We start from the raw sequence: 22,321 nt of genomic DNA on the forward strand, positions 1-22,321 counted from the left end.
GTGGAAGCACTCCTTGGGTTGCTTTTACTTTCTTAGCTTGCTTTACCATATATGTAGAAACATTGAATTCCTTTGCAGTGCAGTCAATAGACCAGCTGGAAGGTACAAGGGTAAGAATAGCTACTTTTTCTGGCATGTGGATACGGCACATTTTTCTTTCAAATCGTGCACAATTTTGTCCAAATCAGAGCATTTCTGGCATGATTTCTGTTCCTTTGGAGCAGATAGTTCTTCCTCTTCCACCATTAGTGTGTCAACTATTTCGCGTTTTCATTCCATTTGAGCTTCTTGTTTTCTTCTACCATAGCTGGGCCCGTCTCTGTTCCCAACTTTGTGTGTCTTCATGGGAGACAAACCAAGAGCAGTCACTGAAGTATTTAATTGCTCATCCGCTGTGGTTGTAGGTGGCTGATATTCTTCGTCACTGTCATGTCAATTATCAGAATATTCTTCATTTTTTAGCAGTGTAACACACCTGGAACATAACTTTTGTCCTGGTTTCATGTTAAGTCCCATGCACTGATTCACTTTCAATACTGATTTTATATCAATTTCTCTGAGGCCACACTTCACTGTCTTCTTATGAACCCGAAATGGATCAAAACAATTTCTTTGTAGGAAAGAATACTTATCCAGAAACACTTCCATAGGATGGTAACAAACACTAAAGTTTCCTGGAACTGTACTTCTTGTGCCCACAGGGTGTATCCTGGATCTCCATAGCAACAAATCTTGGTCCGATTCATCCAGGTCATACAGTACAAAGCGAATGCCACATTTTGTTCCATATGTTGTTTTATGACATTCAGATGCTTGTGCTCTACCAATACTGCAGCTTGTTTGAACAAAAGCACCACTAGTACACTCTTCTGCCTCCATACTGACTTTCTACAACAGTAATGACCAGTCTGAACTAGAATCTTAAAAACATGAGTAACCTGTAATTGTTGCTTGTTTCCTTTGTTGTTCCTGCCTAACAATGACTCATTCTGTCCCTGAAAAGTACCACTGTTTAACTTTCTGTTGCCTAATGGTTATCTGAAACAAGCTGTCTGCAATCATCATTATTACTTGCTAAATCATGTTAAAAGAAACGTAACTAAATACATCTCTGTCAACTTTTATTGTACACAAATGTCTTGCAGTAACAAGTTGAAATTTTGCCACATATTATATTATGGTCTACTGATGCAGTGTCTGAAATTTGGCTTGCATATCACTTGCCCCTTTTGTGCTACCACACTTAGAAAATCCATGTTTTTCTGGTAATTTTTTCAAATTTTTCTATTTTCGTGTGCATGTAACTCTGTTTGTGTGACTGATATGGGCAAGATGAGTTCTGTGTGTGTTTAGGCCACATTAAATTTACCACCAAAAAAATGTACACCCTTTTTGAGTGAATTATATTTGGCGTGGAGGGCACCTACAATATGTACCTTTTAACGTATTACACTTTTTAATCACATCTTGAAATGTTTTACTTTCCCTCAGAAATATGTGTTTTGATTCATAAGAGTGTGTTCACCAAGTGGATGTTACTGGGTTGTAAAAATTTCACTGAACTGTGCAGAATAGTTCCAAAGTTATTAAGACCTAAAGTTGGGTCTGAAAATAGATTGCTAGATGCAAGTTACAATTTCCGGGTCACGCCACCTTCTTTCACAAGCCATAATTCTAGAACTAATTGGCAGGGGAACTTAAAATTTTGTACATGAGTGTTCCAAACTTGGTAGCATTGGTGTGCTAAATTTCAGCCAAATCTGAAACTATCAGCTGGAACATTTTCTAAAATTGGTTGAACTGACATGGAATGACCCTCTAGTGTTTTATTAATTTATTCCTGTTTGTTCATTATTATGATAGTGTTTCCTTTGTCTGCTTTTGGAAGCACATCATTGTTATGTCCTATTTTGTTATTAACAGCACAAATGATTTTGGTTTCTGTGGTCAATAGACTATTATTGCGAAGTTTATTATTATGTTTCTCGATTGTTTTCAGTATTTTATGAACTGCATTATTTTGCTTCATTGGTTCACAGGCGTCACATCGGATAATGTTGTGGAAGCAGCAAAATATTTCAACAAGACAGCTGCTCATCATCTTCAGGCATTTTCAAACATTCTGCTGTAATGGCTCACCAGTAAATACAATGACTCACTAAAAGTGCAGAAACCTAGTGGCAGGCGATAATTTCACTGTAGGTGAATTATACAGCACAGCAACATACAGTGCCCCCTGCCAGAGAAACAGGCCATGGTCATCACATTCGCGATGCGGGACAAGCACAGCTGCAAATTACAGCCCAGAGTGTGCACAGGCAAAGTGGTGATGGCCATCAAATTCTCTGTCTGTGTTGATTCGGGTTTGTTTGACAGTGGCCGATGCTGCCATAGTAACACTCATGCTGGTTCCCATGCCCTGCTGAGTTGAAATCCTGCTTCTCTATTAATCAGGTAATTAGTTATACATATTTCAACTGCTGCTTTAACGACACAGTCCGAATACATGGAAGCAAGTGACAAAGCAAGTAAGGATAATTTGAATTCCCCTCTTGTTTTGTCATCTGCCTATTTAAAGGCATTTTTTCACTTTTAACAATTTACCAGTAACGTACATGAATATAATCTGCATTTTCATAAAAGAGAAAGGTTGGCCCTCAGTTTTAAAGAATATAACACCAGATCTCATTGTGTGCTTAGTTTTATGTATGTAATTGATTGCTTATTTATTTTAACTATTCCTAGTTAGTATCTCTTGTTATAGGGTGAAATCAGTAATTGTTTCATAACGTAAATTCTATTGTTGACATATAAACAAATATAAATTCAGAAGTAATTATAAACATTTGGAAGATGAAATACTAGTAATCTTAAAGTATCTATTTGGCTCTATTCGAAAACATGTTAGCAAAACCACCCCTTAATTAATTCCAAAGTAATTAACAGTTTTGTCGAAAGTATTGTCGGCATAACTATATTTGTTAAATTCATGATTTAAACAAATAATTCAGAATTACCCTTGTAATAGAAGAAACTGTTAAAAGAAATGAAATTTTTGATGTATTCAGTTAATTTAATGAGTTAAGTTTTAATTGTAATTTCTGTAAATTTAACTTCAAACACTGTGTAGTTTCAGTACCTATTATTGTGATGATATATAAAGGCCTGATTTTCAGTCACGAGACAGTCAGTCCATGGCTGAGTTTCAGACGAGGGACCTGTGTTGCTTAGAATAACAACAATGTATCAACTTAACAGTAAAATAAGTGTTACACAAACAGGCCGTGTGTTAAAGCAATGAGAATGACTGTTCAATTTATTTGAAGAATGGTGAACTATGTGGTTATGTTTTTACTTCTCATAAATGTTCAACAGAAAACTATTGTGGCAGTATGTGGAGGTTCGCCTGCAAACTATTAATGAGGGTTATGGAAAGTTTAAACAATAGTGCACTGACCATACATATATAACTATGTATTATTGGAGGGGTTGTGCAAAGTGAAAGTAAACTACAGTGAAACACAAATGTGTACCCGTCGGCTACATTTTTTACAGTAGTCAGTGTTTAAATTACAAACCTCATTTTTCAGCAAATGTAGCAATGTAGTATGTCAACACCGAGGACAACAAACGAAGAAAATAAAGCATGCGGAACCGCTACAAGCAGACAAAAGGATCTTTGTCTCTCTGTAACTCATGAGATGTCCTGTTCCAGAGTGTTCAGCCAAAGCAGACTTTTCTGGCTGACCCAATTTGGCGAGTCATCTATTTTCAGTGTATTTTTCCGCCAAGAACCATGGACCTTGGCATTGGTGGGGAGGCTTGCGTGCCTCAGCGATACAGATAGCCTTATCGTAGGTGCAACCACAATGGAGGGGTATCTGTTGGGAGGCCAGACAAACGCGTGGTTCCTGAAGAGGGGCAGCAGCCTTTTCAGTAGTTGCAGGGGCAACAGTCTGGATGATTGACTGATCTGGCCTTGTAACACTAACCAAAACAGCCTTGCTGTGCTGGTACTGCGAACGGCTGAAAGCAAGGGGGAAACTACAGCCGTAATTTTTCCCGAGGGCATGCAGCTTTACTGTATGATTAAACGATGATGGCGTCCTCTTGGGTAAAATATTCCGGAGGTAAAATAGTCCCCCATTCGGATCTCCAGGTGGGGACTACACAGGAGGATGTCGTTATCAGGAGAAAGAATACTGGCATTCTACGGATCGGAGTGTGGAATGTCAGATGCCTTCATCGAGCAGGTAGGTTAGAAAATTTAAAAAGGGAAATGGATATGTTAAAGTTAGATATAGTAGGAATTAGTAAAGTTCTGTGGCAGGAGGAACAAGACCTTTGGTCACGCGAATACAGGGGTATAAATACAAAATCAAATAGGGGTAATGCAGGAGTCGGTTTAATAATGAATAAAAAAAATAGGAGTGCGGGTAAGCTACTAAAAACATCATAGTGAACACCTTATTGTGGCCAAGATAGACACGAAGTACTACGGTAGTACTAGTTTATATGCCAAATAGCTCTGCAGATGACGAAGAAATTGAAGAAATGTATGATGAAATAAAAGAAATTATTCAGATAATGAAGGGAGACAAAAATTTAATACTCATGGGTGACTGGAATTCGGTAGTGGGAAAAGGGAGAGAAGGTAATGTAGTAGGTGAATATGGATTGGTGCTAAGAAATGAAAGAGGAAGCTGCCTGGTAGAATTTTGCACAGAACACAGCTTAATCATTGCTAACATTTGGTTCAAGAATAATAAAAGAAGGTTGTATACATGGAAGAAGCCTGGAGATACTGACAGGTTTAAGATAGATTATATAATGGTAAGACAGAGATTTAGGAAACAGGTTTTAAATTGTAAGACATTTCCAGAGGCAGATGTGGACTCTGACCACAATCTATTGGTTATGAACTGTAGATTAAAACTGAAGAAACTGCAAAAAGGTGGGAATTTAAAGAGATGGGACCTGGATAAACTGACTAAACCAGAGGTTGTACAGACTTTCAGGGAGAGCATAAGGGAACAATTGATAGGAATGGGGGAAAGAAATACAGTAGAAGAAGAATGGGTAGCTTTGACAGATGAAGTAGTGAAGGCAGTAGAGGATCAAGTAAGTAAAAAGATGAGGGCTAGTAGAAATCCTGGGGTAACAGAAGAAATATTGAATTTAATTGATGAAAGGAGAAAATATAAAAATGCAGCAAATGAAGCAGGCAAAACGGAATACAAACGTCTCAAAAATGAGATCGACAGGAAGTGCAAAATGGCTAAGCAGGGATGGCTAGAGGACAAATGTAAGGATGTAGAGGCGTATCTCACTAGGGGTAAGATAGATACTGCCTACAGGAAAATCAAAGAGACCTTTGGAGAAAAGAGAACCACTTGTATGAATATCGAGCTCAGATGGAAACCCAGTTCTAAGCAAAGAAGGGAAAGCCAAAAGGTGGAAGGAGTATATAGAGGGTCTATACAAGGGCGATGTACTTGAGGACAATATTATGGAAATGGAAGAGGATGTAGATGAAGATGAAATGGGAGATACGATACTGCGTGAAGAATTTGACAGAGCACTGAAAGACCTGAGTCGAAACAAGGTCCCGGGAGTAGACAACATTCCATTAGAACTACTGATGGCCTTGGGAGAGCCAGTCCTGACAAAACTCTACCATCTGGTGAGCAAGATGTATGGGTCAGGCGAAATACCCTCAGTCTTCAAGAGGAATATAATAATTCCAATCCCAAAGAAAGCAGGTGCTGACAGATGTGAAAATTACCGAACAATCAGTTTAACAAGTCACGGATGCAAAATACTAACGCAAATTATTTACAGACGAATGGAAAAACTGGTAGAAGCTGACCTCGGGGAAGATCAGTTTGGATTCCGTAGAAATATTGGAACACGTGAGGCAATACTGACCCTATGACTTATCTTAGAAGCTAGATTAAGGAAAGGCAAACCTACGTTTCTAGCATTTGTACACTTAGAGAAAGCTTTTGACAATGTTGACTGGAATACTCTCTTTCAAATTCTGAAGGTGGCAGGGGTAAAATACAGGGAGCGAAAGGCTATTTACAATTTGTACAGAAACCAGACAGCAGTTATAAGAGTCGAGGGACATGAAAGGGAAGCAGTGGTTGGGAAGGGAGTGAGACAGGGTTGTAGCCTGTCCCCGATGTTATTCAATCTGTATATTGAGCAAGCAGTGAAGGAAACAAAAGAAAAATTCGGAGTAGGTATTACAATCCATGGAGAAGAAATAAAAACTTTGAGGTTCGGCGATGACATTGTACTTCTGTCAGAAACAGCAAAGGACTTAGAAGAGCAGTTGAACGGAATGGATAGTGTCTTGAGAGGAGGATATAAGATGAACATCAACAAAAACCAAAACAAGGATAATGGAATGTAGTCGAATTAAGTCGGGTGACGCTGAGGGAATTAGATTAGGAAATGAGACACTTAAAGTAGTAAAGGAGTTTTGCTATTTGGGGACCAAAATAACTGATGATGGTCGAAGTAGAGAGGATATAAAAAGTAAACTGGCAAGGGCAAGGAAAGCGTTTCTGAAGAAGAGAAATTTGTAAACACCAAGTATAGATTTAAGCCTCAGGAAGTCGTTTCTGAAAGTATTTGTATGGAGTGTAGCCATGTATGGAAGTGAAACATGGACGATAACTAGTTTTGACAAGAAGAGAATAGAAGCTTTCAAAATGAGGTTCTACAGAAGAATGCTGAAGATTAGATGGGTAGATCATATAACTAATGATGAGGTACTGAATAGGGTTGGGGAGAAGAGAAGTTTGTGGCACAACTTGACTAGAAGAAGGGATCAGTTGGTAGGATATGTTCTGAGGCATCAAGGGATCACCAATTTAGTATTGGAGGGCAGCTTGGAGGGAAAAATCGTAGAGGAAGACCAAGAGATGAATACACTAAACAGATACAGGAAGATGTAGGTTGCAGTAGGTACTGGGAGATGCAGAAGCTAGCACAGGATAGAGTAGCATGGAGAGCTGCATCAAACCAGTCTCAGGACTGAAGACCACAACCACAACAACATCCTTAACAGTGCGACACGTCTGGCCGATGCGTGATTTCCCTCACTGGCTTGGGATTTTATGTATCCCTGATCTCCTTGAACTCAGGTTGTCTTCCGCTCGCGTTGGAGGGCGGAAGACATTTTATTTGATGTTTCCTGAACATCCTGTCAATCTTCAAGGACACGCCACCACCACAGGATACAAAACACATCCTCATGGAGTTCGTTTATACTGGCTCTTCGTGAGCTTTAGAGCACGCAGGTCAAAATGCATTCCAAATCTGTTTATCAGAGTACTCGTTTGCAGAGCGAAGATGGCCAAGCTCTGCTGATAAGCTCCCTGCATCCGAGATAACTCTAGCGCTATGAACAAGAGTCTGTAACGTGCCATTGCTTTGATATGTGTGATGGCAGCTTGTAGCCCATAGATGTAGGTCAGTGTGAGTTAGCTTACAAAACACACACTGATACAAGGTGTCATCTCCTTTTCTGCAGACCAAAATATCTAGGAATGAGAGGTCTCCATTTTTCTCCACTTCCATGGTGGAGCAAATGCTTAGATGGAGGGAGTTAGGGTGTTCCAGAAATGCAGGAAGCATTGCTGCTCCATGTGGCAAACTACAAAGATGTCATCCACATATCTGCAGAAACATGTAGATTTCAACATCGCTGATTGAAGTGCTTTTCCTCAAAGTCTTCCATAAAAAGGTTAGCGATTACAGGAGACAAAGGGCTACCCATAGCAGCACCGCCAGTGTGCTCAAAATATTGTCCCTTAAATAAAAAGTAAGTCCAGGTACACACATGTCTAAACAGATGTAAGACGTCCTCCTCCAACTCAGTTCCTGTAAGTTGTAATGAATCCACCAGAGGTACTCATGTGAACAAAGAGACCACATCAAAACTCACTAATATGTAAGTGGTTAATGACTCAAAGTCTTCATTTGTCGTATAAAATCTTCTGAGTTTCAAATGTTATGTTCACATTTTCCTATCAAAGGGCTCAGAAGAGAAACCGGATGTTTTGCTAGGTGATATGTTGGGGCGCCTATGTTGCTCATGATAGGGTGAAGCAGAACCTTTTCCTTATGGATCTTGGGCAGTCAATAAAGTCCTGGTGGAACTAGTGCTTGTACTCTTAAACTCTCTTTAAGATGTTCAGGAAACTGGCTGGATTTGACAAGCGCTGATGTCTTCCATTGAACTGCATTAGTTGGACCCTTCTTTAGCCAGTGATACACAGAGTCCAGCAGCAGCTCCACCACCTTGAAAAAGTAAGATGTTGCAGGCAAAAGAACAGTTGTGTTTCCCTTGTCTGCAGGTCAAATCAATACTTCTGTGTCTTAACGAAGAGAGAGCTTTCCTTTCTTCAGTGCTGATATTCTGCTTCGGTGTGGGCATTCTGGTTATGGCTCTGCAAGCCTCTCACCTTATTTCTTCAGCAGTCTCACTCACAAGTTTCAAGATGCCTTGCTCAATGGCACAGATAAAATCCTTGAAAGGCGCGTGCTTTTGAGTGGATGCCAAATTTAGTCCCTTTTCCAACACCAATATCAGAGGATCACTCAGTTGTGTATCTTTCTCCAGCAGGGGCACTAGATGTCACCATGCTTTAGGATTCGTCTGCAATGACGATCCAGCCCCATCCCTTGGCACCTGTGCTTTTCTATCAAGTCAGCATATATACTGGAAAGTCATTGCAGCAACATGTCAGTAAGCACCTGAAGAAGACGAGCAGCTGTCTCATTAAAATATTGTGCAGTTTCCACAACATTATCCAACACGACAACCATGAACCAATGAAACAGTTACATTGGGAAAGTCTCAAACAGTACATTGTTTTGTTTTACTGCTGGAAGGTCTGCTGCATCTGTTGCAATTTTTACAAGTCAAATAATTTCTACTGTACATAGTTTTCGTAAATGCTGTAAGTTAATCCTTCGTGTGATAAATTTTTTTAACATTAGAACTGAAATTCTGTATTACAATTGGTTTATGGTTTCATGAGATATTCCTTAGCGAGCAATGTTTAAATTTTCTTGCAATGTCAATGTCTACTTGTATTCTGTTTCTTTCTGTTATACGCAGTGATAATGTTCATCATAATGTCAAAATATTGGATCCTGTAGAAGTTTGCCTATTTCTGGGTGTTAGGTATAATATAGTATTCAGATATTCAGTCTTCTTGTATTTTTCTCACTTTCTTCTTTCACCCACATTACATCACATTTATGTTTTATTCATCTTGCTATGAACGAGGCTAACTTGATGTTGGCTTCCATTCCATTCACAATAAAATTAACTACATCCCAACATCACATTCACAATAAAACATAAGGAGAAGAACAAAATAAATTTTCTAGATTGAGAAATTGGGAAAAAGTTCAACATATACCTTCACCACTATCAGAAAACCTACAACTACAGATAGAGCGATCCACAGCAACCTCTGCCATCATAGAAGCAAAAAAGAAGTGTACCTTCAATCTCGCATTAACATACTACGCAAATATTCTCAAGTAACAACAGTGTCAAAACAGAAATTGATACATTACACCAGTAGCGCAAAACAATGGAGATAATCCCATGATTGTCGACAAAATTCTTTCCAAAATAAACAAAGCAAATAAAAGTAAATTAAAATAAGAAGCTACATTTAAAGAAATTCAAAATAAAGAGAGATCCAAATACATTGTTTGACCGCATTGGTGACAAATATCACACAAAATTCAGCACGCCCTATAAAAAACAAATTTAAAAATTGGATTCAGATCAGAGAACACAGTAAGAACATGAACATACCATTCACTGCAACAAACAGCACAATTTTGCATATCTGGAGGATATAAATTAAAAATGTATTTTTTTTTTTCAAAGTCTTTACATCAGTGAAACAGAGAGAAATTTTAAAATGAGATTCCAAGTACACGATAACACCTGCGAAAAGAATCCATCACCATTCAGTACACATTTGAGAGAGCAAAATCACGAAACAACACACACAGCACAGTGCAAGTCAGTTCTACACGTGGCTGATAAAGGCAAATATCTGAACATTCTTAAGGAACTAGAAACTTTTATTCACATGAAAAAAAGATTGGAGTGGTATTTTAAACAAACAAACTGACCGAAACAACAAACACATTATCAAAAACGTTACAAATACCCTTGTCCAAATAGGAAGCAACATTTTAGACATAACATAATAGACTTCGTACATTTTATATTAACATATTCTACTTTTATTTTAACTATATTTTCATATACTTATTGGCAATGAGTGAAAAAAAAATCTAGAGATTGTGCGCATTACCTAAACCAAAAAAATTGCTCTAAGCACTATGGGACTTAACATCTGAGGTCATCAGTCCCCTAGACTTAGAACTACTTAAACCTAACTAACCTACAGACATCACACACATCTATACTCGAGGCAGGATTTGAACCTGCGACCGTAGCAGCAACATGGTTCCGGACTGAAGGGCCTAGAACTGCTCGGCCACAGTGGCCGGCCGTAAACCAAAGAAAAGATACACAAGAATCTGACCACAAAATATGCCACTGATACTATAAAGCACTATTGTCTTCATTTGTACTGAAATGTGACTGTGCTAGAAACCACATAAAATTAACAGAATATCCGCAAAAACTTCTATGACAGCTTAAAAGTAAAATACAATAAAGTACTAAACAGTCACACACAAAGTTATAAACACATTCCAACTTCCATAGTGGATCGCCTATGGCATGTATTACGTATTATTTTTATGTAACTTCTACAGGCCTGCTGATGATCATGTGCTCAATACCTGTTTGGTAAATTTAAAAAAAAAATGATAAAAGCAAGCAGCTTTGTATTTAAATGAAAATATCATTTTCAGCCATATCAAGACTGCACAATACCTCAAATACAAAATGTTAATACCTTTAAGTGTTTTTACCAACAGCTGATAATTCATTCATCATATTTCTGCACTGGTCATAAGCCCATTAGCAAATGGGCAAACTAGCAATCAGAGTTTATTATGAATGAACTGTACACAGAGAGAAACAAAAAGCCTCCTGGTGCCAAAATCTAAATAGCAATTTTGAACTAAAACAGGTCTCTCTTTAGATACCTCTCAAAATTGTGGATTTTTGCTCTCAAGAATATTATCCTTTTGACTTGGAGAGGAGGAGATGATGAGAATATAATCGGAGCAAATTATTGTGACTGTAAGTGACACACGCTAATTACCTTTAAATCTACAATAGCATCCTTCTAGTTCAACGTTTATAAAGTTTTAGCAATGGTAACAATCTCTTTCAAAGAAATTCAAGAATGGGAAACAGGAACCAAAATCCCCCATTCCTCCCCTCCCCCCCCCCCCCCCTCTCTCTCTCTCTCTCTCTCTCTCTCTCTCTCTCTCTCAAGGTTATTATCAGAAGCCAAAGAATATAAGCAAATATTACACAAAAGGAAAAAAAGGGGATTAACAAAGACAAAAATATCCTTTGTCCCTTTGTGTGTGTGGGTAAATTGATGGCACACAATGTATCAGCCAATTCTATTCCATTAGTTTCTAAATTGTAGGATAAGAAATTTTGATTAATGGACCTCCAATTCATGTTCTTCACATAAAGCAACTGAGGTGTCAGTCATTCACAAAATGCAAGTCTGGCTTTAGGGATGATAAATTCCTGAAATGGGTTTCTGGTTAAAGTACCCTATTATACCATAATAACTGTGGTACTGGACCCTCCTGGCAGTTATCAAAGCCACATCTACAACTAACAGAATATTTTATTTTTTAATTACAATTGCAGCTTACAGGAACATGAAATATTTCATATTCTTGAAATTCTGAGGTAGCGGAGCAAAAAGTAGAATTTAACTGTTGTTCTGTAGCATGGCTTTGTACATTTGTTTGTTTGAAGTCAATGACACACCATAATTTTCTGCAGAATGATTCAAACACACTCAAAAGATACTCAATAACACTACTTCCTCTATATGTAAAAAAATCTATGTTATTATGACTGTGACAAATGGCAACAAAAATAAAATTCTGAAGCTTCATACTTGTGTGACACTGAAATCTTAAGTTCCAGGAATTCGTACCCAGTCCGTCCTAGGACCGTATACAGCCTGAAGGAAGCACGGACTGTCAGGACAAGCTCAGCATTATTTTACCAATACAAACATATTACTTGTACACAATCAATTCAATGTGAAACCACCACCCATATAACTGTCATGTCCACCTCCATATCCACATTGTGTTGGCTGCTATGTGGAGGATTTGGGTTCAATTCCCTGCACTGCCAGGGATTTTTCCTTGGTATGAACACTGGACCAGGTGCACTCAGCCTCGTAAGGCCAAGTGAGGACGATTTTGAATAAGAAGTAGCAGCTCCAAGATCAAGGTAATCGACAAGGCCAGGAGAGTACCACAATCCTCCACACCGCATCCAATGAGGCCATTGGTACAGGGTAATAACAGCAGTTAGTCAATCCCAATAAGTCCAACAGGACCAGATCAAGGAGTTTTGTTCATGCTACAATCATCGTTATGTTACTTGAGATCCACTGCTGGATGAAGGTCTCCTCCAGACTTCTCCATACATCACTGACCTCTCTCTCTCTCTCTCTCTCTCTCTCTCTCTCTATCTCACACACACACACACTGTTGCAATCTGCAAGCGCACATTTTCCGATGCTTCTTCCCGCCGTCCACTAGTCTGCAGTCTTCGTCTTCTTATGTGTGTTGGGATCTGGAAAGAACTTCTTTACTCCACCTACCATCAGTTCACATCACAACTTGTCCTGTCCACTCCCATTTCACTTTCAGTACAATGAGTTCCTCTCCAGTATGTACCATTATTCAAATTCTTTTCTCCTGTGAATCTCTGTAATGCTAAACATAACGCTCTCCTATATGAATGTGTGGTATCTGTTCTTTTGAACGTGTCTGAAAGAACAGACAGCACACATTTCTATAATTGATATGCCTCAATGGGCAATGGATCCACAACCATCAGTTCAGATGCACATTTACATTAGACCTCTGCAGCGGGAATTTAAAATCAGTGAGCAAGGAGGACATGGATGGGGACTGTGGATAAGAGTTGGTGCTGGGTGGAAATGTAGAAAACAAGGTGACAGGATTTTGAACAATAAACTGTATATCATATGCACAACACATCACTCTCAGTCATCTATGGGTGCCACTTCATTCGAAAGTTGTTATGTAAATAGCTACCATAATGACTGAGACGTATACCTTCCATACATCGTGTCAGCATATGACTCTTAAGTACACAGCAGTGCTGGGTTCTCACCATACAAGACAATATATGGTAGAAAGATGCCTCCATCTTTGGAGGTAGTTAGGCCTACACTCTGGAGAAAGGGGGACAAAAAAATTCACGAAAATATTATGCTATTTGAGACAAAAGATGATAAAAGCAAATATGAAAGTGCTAGAGTGACAGGAACAGATGGGACATGTATTAGTAATTTACCAAAAGGGTTCTGCTAATGTATCCCTAGACACCTAAGGGTAAAACAAAGTAGTTTCTGAGATGATACAAAGTATTGTATCAAGGTCATAGAAATGATGCTGCATTGCAATTTGCCAATGAAAACATCCATTGGCCATTGGGGACGTGTTAAGCCACTTAGAGGGGCTGTAGATGCTTTGCCAAAAGTACCATTATCATCACCAGTATGAGCTGTTAAATCTAGGAGTAAGAAAACGAGAGAGGAAGCTGTGATCAAGGTGTGCAGGAAGTGGCTTATGCATTTAGATCACATCACTAAATAACAATGTAAAATGTTTTATGAAGTGTTTTTGGGATAGTGTTTTAATATATTCAGAGTATATTACGAGTATATGTTGTTATTAACACTGTATTGCTACTGGTGGATCTCCGGGACCCTGACTTGTGTGAGCGATTCATTTTCATTACGTTAGCACCACTGCACACGAGCAGCGCTCCTTGTAGCTTCCTACCTGATGCAGCTGTGTCATTTGCTCATCAAGTGACAGTGTAAGTGCAATGTCTAGGAGTGCTTATAGCATGTTTGTTTGGGTCTGCCAGACTGACCATAGCAAGCAGGTGTACTTGTTGGAGCTATAGGACCCAGAGTAGCAATGACGGTATCATTTGTCCCAACACAAATGCGTTTGTAGCACACATTCAAACTGCTGAATCAGCCTATTTATTTCAGACGAGGGCTGTAATGGATGTAACAGAAGATCTGTGTAACGATTCACTGCGATATGTAATCATTAGTGATGAATCAGGTGATGAAGGTGGAGATGTAGACATCGAACTATATAGTGAACACGATACGGAAAGCGACGAAAGTGGGAATGACAGTGATGGATGTCAGAACAATAAGAAATATTTTGTTGGTAAGGACAAGCGTACTAAATGGATGAAAGACATGCCTACTTCTCATATCAGAATGAGGTCACATAATATTCTGTCACATATTCCTAGTGTGAGGGGAATGGCAAAGAATAAAAGGACAGATGTAGAAATATGGCAGCTGTTTTTCACAGATGAAATAATGGATGAAGTAGTGATACATACTAAGCAACGTATTGAATCCGCCAAGTCGAGATACTCTTCGTCTCAGACCTTCATTCATGAGGGAGATAAAGGTGAAATTGAAGCATTTCTTGGTCTGTTGTATTTGGGTTGAATCTACAATGTTGATAGGATTAATTTAGAGGAACTCTGGGACAGAGATGGAACAGGATTGGAATTATTCTACTCTACGATGACCCTACAGAGATTCAGGTTTCTCGCACAGTGTCTGAGATTTGATGATAAGCATATTTTTTGAAAAGGGGAGGGAAACTGAGGCAAATTCCTTTCTCTCAGGTGGCATATCTCTGAGAGCATCCCCATTGAGTGTCTTAATTCTGATGATTTTCCATCTCTTCAGGGACAAAGTAGTGAACACACTACAAAAAGCAGACACTTGAAGCAGAACTGTTGTTTTCAAGACAGACATCAAACTAACTAGTCACCACTGGATGTTAAGATAGGACTATAATATGTGGAAGTGAGAAATGAAATACAAAGATTGGTGGAGACATTTACCAAGTTAGTAAGCAAGCAGAGAAAGGGAAACTGTTGACGTAAGTGCAGGGAGAATATTGGGGGGAGTGAGGTGGGGAGGGGGGGGGGGGGGGGGGGGGGGGGTGACTTTCATACAATAAGTTGAGAAAGCATTTATGTTAAATATAGTGGGCTTGTTACCACAAAAGCTGATACGAAAAAAGGGGATGGTTAGACGTAGGCAGGAAGCTACCACACAGTGTTTGGTACTTGGACAGTGACAATGTTCAGGAGTTGAACAGTACGCTAGGATAAGTACAAGCAGTGGCAGAGGCAAAAATGTTGAATCTAGAGTGTGGTGTGTTGAATCACAATAGGGTAGTGGACAGAATTGACATGACATACACTGAAGAGCCAAAGAAACTGGTACACCAGCCTAATATTGTGTAGGGTCCTCGCGAGAGCCCAGAAGTGCCACAGCATGACATGGCATGGACTCAACCAATGTCTGAAGTAGTGTCGGAGGGAACTGACACCATGAATCCTACGGGGCTGCCCATAAATCCATAAGAGTACGAGGGGTTGGAGATTTCTTCTGGACAGCACATTGCAAAGCAACCCTGATATGCTCAATAATGTTCATGTGTGGGATGTTTGGTGGCCAGCGGAAATGTTTAAACTCGGGGAGGGTTCCTGGGGACACTCTGTAGCAATTCTAGACGTATGGGGTATCACATTGTCCTGCTGGAATTGCCCAAGTCTATCAGAATGCACAATTGACATGAATGGATGCAGGTGATCAGACAGGATACTTACGTAAGTGTCACCTGTCCAAGTCATATCCAGACATATCAGGAGACCCACACCACTCCAACTGCACATGCCATTACAGAGCCTCCACCAGCTTGAATAGTACCCTGCTGATTTACAGGGTCCATGGATTCATGAGGTTCGCTGACCCTTGTCGATCACCCAGCATTGAAATCTGCATTGATTTGCAGACGGGTTGCACTTCCGTCACGCTGAATGATTCTCTTTCAGTCTTTGTTGGTCCTGTTCTTGCAGTATCTTTTGCTGGCTCCAGTGATGTCAGAGATTTGATGTTTTACTAAATTCCTTATATTCACAGTACACTCGTGAAATGGTCATACAGAAAAATCCTCACTTCATTGCTATGTCAGAGGCGCTGTGTCCCATCGCTAGTGCGGTGACTATAACACCGTGTTCAAACACACTTAAACCTTGATAATCTGCCACTTTAGCAGCAGTAATCGATCTAACACCTGCACCAGACACTTGTTACAGCAGGCGTTGCTGAACAAAGGACCGTATTCTGCCTGTTTACATATATCTGTATTTGAATACGCATGCCTATACCAGTTTCTCTGGCGCTTCGGTGTATAAGGAATACAACAGAAACAATAAATTATGACCTGGATAAGGTGCAAACTCAGCAAAATTTATTGAATGAAAGAATGGTTGTAGCAATGTTACTACACTCTCTGGCAGATAATCATGCAAGGATTGAATTTGCAATACTGTAAGAAGTACTTCATCATGTGGTGCACGGACAATTAAGTCCTATGTTGTCCTATGTTGTTGCCAACACAGCAGTTCCTAATCAGACTATGAAAAGAACATTGAGAGGTACCTACAGAGTTGCAACAAATAAGGGGACCAACGGAACAAAGTCTGCCACTATTCCATCAACTGTCAAAATCTTGAATTAACATAGATGTAGCAATAATAAACATGTTGATGCAGTTCCCAGTGGCAGGTACGAATGCACGCTACAAATGCTTCGCAGTAGGCCTACATCCCTTCCCGATGAAATGGAAGACTGAAGGAAAACTCTTACAGCTAAAGACATATGAAGTGTTGCAAGTTTCAGAACAGAGGGAGATATAAGTAAGTGAGCAACAATGATACCAGAGAGAGGGTTTTGTGGTCTGTTTAGCTAAGATGGTTCAGACTAGTACACAGGCATGTGAAGTACAACCATTTCTAGGAAGACAGAAGGAGCCAAATGTCAAAGGAATGTCCTGTCACCACAACCTTATTTTAAGAAAGTGGGTGTGCATTGGGTTTATAACAGAACAGTGATAATTTCCACATCCATTGAGTGTTGTCAAGATCTGACCTGCTTATTTAATAATTTTTGTAAAAGGTTAATTAGAATGGTAAAGGCATGATTAAATTATTGTTCTTGAATTAAGAATATAAAACAAATCATTTCTGTACACTCTTAGCTCCTCCTTAACTTGGTATTAATTATCATTATGTAAAGTGTAATAGTGTGTAAGAAAGAAGGAAGCCATTAGACCTGAGGGCAGTCAAGCTTTTGCCCTTGTTGTTTGTGTTTGGTGAATGCCTTTTTTACATGGGGAAAAGGCAAAGGTAGCAGATCCAGCAGATACTGTTGAGATAGGGGTAACAGCTAGCCTTGTCACATTCTATTTGTGAGAAAACCTTTTATGTGGAATAAAGTTTACCACAGACAGACTAAGCAGTGAAGGCAGGCAGTCAGCAGTGATAGTGGGAGGTAGTGTTCTGGTGTGCTCTGCAAGATATTACTATTTGTGCTAATACAGGCACATACTATAAGAAGACTAAGTTTATTAAAGCTTCTGCATTACAAAGTTGTCTCTTGTAATTATTAGCCATGACTGCAAAACTTACCAGGCTGTATTGCGGTGTTGCATGGTTTGTACAACTTGCCTTCAAACAGGCTTACTAAGGGCAGTCATTGCAACACCGCTGTCATATCATTTTAACCAGACATGGTGAACAAGTGTGTTTTGAGCGAATATAGATAAATTTAATTTCTGTAACTTGTCACCATTTAATTCCAACCATCAATTCCAATTTTCTTACAACCTTCATTAAATTTTATCAATACTGAGTGTAACAGCAGCAATGGTAGCTGCTATGATATAATCAATTCATTGATACAGAGTATTAAACATCTTGGGTGTGCCTCTTCGCTGCAGTACTTGAATAAATTTGTTGGCATAAAATCATTCCCCCCCCCCCCTTTTCTCTATCTACCCCCACCCTCTCTCTCTCTCTCTCTCTCTCTCTCTCTCTCTCTCTCTCTCTCTCTCTCTTCCTTCCTTCCTTCCTTCCAATACTAAATTGGTGATCCCCTGATGTTTCAGAATGTGACCTATCAACCAATCCATTCTTCTGGTCCGGCTATGCAACAAATTTATTTTCTCCCCAATAACTCCTCATTAGTTAAGTGAACTAACCATCTTATCTTCAGCATTCTTCTGCAGCACCACGCTTCAAAAGCTTCTATTCTTTTCTTACCTAAACTGTTTATTGTCCATGTTTTACTTCCACACATGGCTACACTCCATACAAATACTTTCAGAAAAGACTTCCTAACACTCAAATCTATATTCAATGTTAACAAATTTCTCTTCTTCAGAAAAGCTTTTCTTGCCATTGCCAATCTACATTTTATATACTCTCCACTTTGCGCATCATCAATTATTTTACAGCCCAAGTAGCAAACCTCATCTACTACTTTAAGTGTCTCATTTTCTAATCCAATTCCCTTTGCATCACCTGATTTCATTCGACTATATTCCATTAACCTTGTTTTGCTTTTGTCGAAATTCATCTTATATACACCTTCTGAGGTACTGTCCACTCCATTCAGCTGCTCTTCCAAGTCCTTTGCTTCGACAGAATTACGATGTCATCAGCAAACATTCTCCCTGGACTTTAATTCCTACTCCAAATTTTTCTTTGGTTTCCTTCATTGCTTGCTCAATGTACAGAATGAGTATCACATCTCAATCACTGCTCCCTTTTCATGCCCCTCGACCAACAACTACTATCTGGTTTCTGTTCAAGTTGTCAATAGCCTCCCACTCCCTGTATTTTACCCCTACTAGCTTCATAATTTCAAAGACAGTATTCCCGTCAACATTGTCCAAATATTTCTCCAAGTCTGCAAATGCTATAAACATATGTTTGCTTTTCCTTAACCTATCTTCTAAGATAACACGTAAGGTCAGTATTGCCTCATGTTTGCCTACATTTCTCCAGAATCTAAACTGATCTTCCCCAAGGTCAGCTTCAACCAGTTTTTCTATTCTTCTGTAAAGATTTTGTGTTAGTATTTTGCAACTAGTATGACCTATTAAACTGATTGTTCCGTAATATGCACACCTGTCAGCTCCTGCTCTCTTTGGAACAGGAATTATTATATTCTTCTTGGAATCTGAGGGTATTTGGCCTGTCTCATACATCTTGCACGCCAGATGGAAGAGTTTTGTCATGGCTGGCTCTCCCAAGCCTATTAGCAGTTCTGATAAGATGTCGTTTACTCCCGGGACCTTGTTTCAACTTACTTCTTCCAGTACTCTGTCAAATTCTTCTGCAGTATCATATTTCTCATCTCATATTCATCTATGTCCTCTTCCATTTCTATAACATTGTCTTCGAGTACATCTCCCTTGTATAGATCCTCTACATACTCCTCCCACATTTCAGATTTCCCTTCTTTGCTTAGGACTGCTTTTCCATCTGACTTCTTGACATTCATCCTCAGTTGGCTTCACTATTTTAACTTGTAAAGCTACCCATTCATTTTCTACTCTATTTGTTTCCCTTTTTCCAGTCAGCTGTTGCCTACAGCTCCTTCTGAAACTCTTAACAACCTCTGGTTCTTTTGACTTATCCAGGTCCCATCTCCTTAATTTCCTACCTTTTTCCCATTTCTTCAGTTTTAATCTACAGCTCATACCCAATAACTTGTGGTCAGAGTCCACATCTGCCCCTGGAAATGTCTTACAATTTAAAATCTGTTTCTGAAATCTCTGTCTTACCATTAGATGACAGCTAAACCGCAGAAGATAGTATGTTGATTGTTTAAAACTAATCTTGTAACTCAGCAATATAACAAGAATAGATTGCTGCACACCATACAGAGGAGGTGCTGGGTTGCAGACAAGCACAATGAAAACAACTGCTAAAATATTAAACTTTCAAACAATGTTCTTCTGAAATCTCTCTCTCTCTCACACACACACACACACACACACACACACACACACTTGTGAGAATGTGTGTGTGTGTGTTTTCTATTTCAGACGAAAGACTTTGTCAGAAAGCTTAATATCTTAGCAGCCTTTTTCATTGTGTCTGTCTATGACTCAACACCTCCTCTACCGGGTAAGTAACAATCTGTCCTTTTCATTATGTTATCATTCCATCCAGGAATTCCCAACCGTTTGAAAAAAAATCTGTTCCTAATAGGTTTAGTAAATATTTTGGCTTTACAATGAGAAGGGTGTCACCAGAATGGTTACAGTACTGTTACAGTTTTGGAGAATTTCCTTATTGCCCTGAAACTTATCTTTAAGTTTCACTGTTTTTTTCTTCCATTTTGATTGGAACATCATCATCTCCATTTTTCTTGTTTGCTAACCAGTTGGTATTAATTTGTCAAGAAACCAGATCACACACATTTTCAGAACAAAAAGTGCTGTGTAAACTGACATGTTAAGGAAGAAGCAATACACACTGTGCATCAGGCAAACCTTCAATAGATGCGCAGGTAACGTTTTGTAAGAAAATGTCAAGAGCACATTGAATGGAGGATCTAACTTTGACCTCTAACTCCTCTACAGAAGCTGTACACTACCAGCAATACCTTCCACTGAGACAGAATAATGGTCTAAATTTTCAATTGGAACACAAGAGTTCACAACAGTTCCATATGATGCATAATAGCCTGTGTCTATTTTAAGTCAAATCAGCAGCTGCTTGAAAGTAGGATATGTTGCGAATCCAGAAATCATAATCTGTATTCTTGTTGCCACAATAGCAACAAAACAAGCTCAAAACACGATATTATTTATAAGCTTCACTTGTAGGATATGAAGCCATTACTGTGTTGTTATGTGTCAGTAAGGTATAATACACACTACTTGAATTCTGCAGTCAAAGGCACATTATACTGGGCACAAAATAGTGAAAACCAATATTTATACTGAAATTCACATGCTATGTGACATAGTAGCAAATGAAAACAGTGATCTAGGAAGTGCAGAGCCTCTTTTTCCAGTGCATGATCATTTTTTGTTTATTTTACTTATTTATTTTTTTGTTTTTGTCCTCAGGCTATCAATTTCAGTCAAAATAATAATTGACAGACATGTTTAAAACATATACTAATACTTTAAAGTCAGATCTGAAGACGGTCACCAATGACAGAAATCAAAAGTCTGAGAACAAATTTTTGTTTTGTCACAGACTGGAGTAAAAGGTACAAATTCTATACTGGAAGTGGTCAGTACCAGCTAATAAAACTGTGTTTTTTGATGTCTGAGTTCAGTGCACAATGTCAGCATTTCTTAGCTACATTAGTGAATACTACAAGACTACATTCACTACTGTTTTGCACAAACAACTACACTCTTGATACCATCCATATTTTTGGCACTCAGAAGATTTCCCACCATATGCAGATTCCAAATAATTCATGTCCGGTAACTTATATTCCCACAAACTGTAGCAGAACATGAAATATAGCAAAACATGGAATATACTGCAGTGTAAATAATTAGATGAAGCAGTCTCAGATATGAAGTATAAGATACTACAAAAATCCATCCTGCAAGTGGTACGCACTGCATAAAAAAAATTAATAACTGTAAAGCAGTGTGATATTGCACCCTCCTTTTTCTACCATCAGTATCATTACAAAGCAGAATTCAGTCATTTACAGCCTTACAGCGATACAATAGTTAATTATGATCCTTACATTTCCAGAATTAGATTGAAACTGACTACATCTATCGTATGTTACAAGTGTTATCTTTGTTTATAGCAAATTCAGCTGCTCTTTTATATCTGACTACATCCAGGATGAAATTATGAACTGCATTAATACCAAGTGTTGTAAACTGCTACATCTTACTCATCCAGAAACTGAACAAGAACAAAATGACGTGAACCACATCACATTTTCATCGTTTTCATGACATCAATGATCATACATCTATCAACTAACATTTCTACTATGTAATATCTATCCTTTCTGATTGCTGTGATGGATGTTTCTGATGACTTGACCACAAATGTCTAACTCTGTCCACAGCCGAAAGCCACAGACTTTCCAGCAGGACAACCAGGTACTATGATTCACACTGCTGGACAGTCATTTTCTCTTGATCCATATCACAGCTGACAAATCAAGAC

General features: G+C 38.8%; 2 protein-coding genes across 3 annotated transcripts in view; one reads left to right on the forward strand and one right to left on the reverse strand.

Moving 5' to 3' along the window:
- The window catches only part of LOC124774952 (spermine oxidase), a 146,246-nt gene extending 144,106 nt beyond the window's left edge, over positions 1–2,140 (forward strand). The window contains exon 7 of the transcript XR_007015586.1: positions 2,040–2,140. The gene's annotated coding sequence lies outside the window, so the exon portion shown is untranslated. The remainder of the gene's footprint in view (positions 1–2,039) is intronic.
- Positions 1–22,321, reverse strand: part of LOC124772519 (protein CREBRF homolog) — a 104,818-nt gene that overhangs the window by 57,312 nt on the left and 25,185 nt on the right. The gene's annotated exons all lie outside the window — the stretch shown is intronic.

This window comes from Schistocerca piceifrons, chromosome 1 (assembly GCF_021461385.2).
Source record: "Schistocerca piceifrons isolate TAMUIC-IGC-003096 chromosome 1, iqSchPice1.1, whole genome shotgun sequence".
NCBI lineage: Eukaryota > Metazoa > Arthropoda > Insecta > Orthoptera > Acrididae > Schistocerca > Schistocerca piceifrons.